The sequence below is a fragment of the Schistocerca americana genome, chromosome 8 (genome assembly GCF_021461395.2).
Source record: "Schistocerca americana isolate TAMUIC-IGC-003095 chromosome 8, iqSchAmer2.1, whole genome shotgun sequence".
NCBI lineage: Eukaryota > Metazoa > Arthropoda > Insecta > Orthoptera > Acrididae > Schistocerca > Schistocerca americana.
This window is the reverse complement of record NC_060126.1, coordinates 453,813,925-453,815,645: the sequence shown is the minus strand read 5'-3', so window position 1 is coordinate 453,815,645 and position 1,721 is coordinate 453,813,925. Positions and strand designations below refer to the sequence as shown.

At 44.6% G+C, this 1,721-nt stretch overlaps 1 pseudogene; it reads left to right on the top strand.

The window, feature by feature from the left end:
- Positions 1-446: 446 nt before the first annotated feature.
- On the top strand, positions 447-565 carry LOC124546239 (annotated as a pseudogene).
- The last annotated feature ends 1,156 nt before the right edge of the window (positions 566-1,721 follow it).

The following is a 1,721-nucleotide window of genomic DNA, read 5'->3' as shown; positions in this document are numbered from 1 at the left end:
GTTTTAATGGGTTTAAGCGATCTTTATCAAACCGCGACAGTCTTCCTGAACATGGAGAGTCACTAATGTCAAAACGATCCTCTTTAAAATGAGAAAATCATTTGCTCGCTGTGTCCAATGACATAATCCCCGTACAACACTCGGCAAATGCTTTTGGCTGCCTCCGTTACTGTCAACCCTCTACTGAATTCAGATAGAAGAGCACGTTGAAAATGTTCCGATTTCTGTCTGCAAATGACAAAACAATAATACGTAAACTGAGATAGCAAAGGAGAACTACAAATAAAAAATGACAGTCGGTAAATAAATCCATAGCAACAGGAATACCTGCACGCAAAACAAAAACTTTATCAACTTACGCATCAACCTAATACATTCAGAGTATTATACGGATCCGTCTCATATTCAGAAAGTTGTAAGATTGTATTACGTTCATTTCACAGAATTCCAACGGCCTTGCGGCAGTGGTAACACTGGTTCCCGTCAGATCACCGAAGTTAAGCGCTGTGGGGCTTGGCTAGCACTTGGATGGGTCACCGTCCGGGTCTGGCAAGCGCTGTTGGCAAACGGGCTGCACTCAGCCCTTGTGACGCCAATTGAGGTGCTACTTGATTCAGAAGTAGCCGCACCGGTCACGAAAACTGACACACGGCCGGGAGAGCGGTGTACTGACCACGTGCCCCTCCATTATCTGTATTCTGTGACGCCTAAGGGCTGAGACTATCATGGCGGCCGCATCGGTACCGTTAAGCCTTAAGACCTATTCGGACGGTGTTTGTTTGTTGTTGTTTTATTTTTTCATTTCACAGAATACAGGCTGCACAATTAAAGATCACACAGAAATCACAATCAGGATCTTCCATTCTAATTTCAGAGTATTACCCTGAAATTTTGGTTAGAAAGCTACATAGATACACGAGAGGTATGCAGTAGAAGTTCAGACCCAATGATCATACCTCGACGATAGAAATCCGCTCCTTGGTTAAGGAGCCGTTTGTAAATGCCCTCAGGCGTTGGAAAATCTGCGACTGTTGCGAATCAGTTCCTCAGCTGCCTGGCCATTGACGACTCTGGTCGATGCCGGTAGTCTTCCTTCTAAGTCTGCATCACCGATGTATATGTGGCCTTGGTAAAACTGTTGGCACCATTTCACTACGGCTGCACATCACATTGAATTTCATTAATATACCGTCAGAATTTTACAGTGAATCTACGTGCAGTTTACACATTTGGCCCACACGATTCGTACTGCCAGAGAACCTCAACTCTGGAATGCGTTTCCAGTTGCCGCGCCATCCACTCGTACGCTGTGGAGCTTTTGTTGTCTATTCTGCGTCGGAACTCTGTTTGCACGGTACCCAGAACATGTACTCTCTTCCGACAATGCGCGACTCTTGTTGCGCAATTGTCTTAGCTTTGGCCGACAAGTGTAACCTACTTTTTGAAATCCTCTCATACACTTAGAAAATGCTGCACATGTGCCAGGCGCGTTCAGTAAGTGGTCTTTTTTTTTTTTTTTTTTTTTAAGGTTGTTTGTTTCATTCGGGATTCCAATACACCATTTTATTCCCCAGTCTTCTGGCTACAAAACTCTAACTTACAACATAATATCCGTTCAAGCGCTGACCTTACGCCACCTTACTAGCAGTGCAAGTATGCCCAAATGATACCACTGTACAGGTCTACGTCAGAGCCAACGTTCTGCTGCATGAGTAACCTCC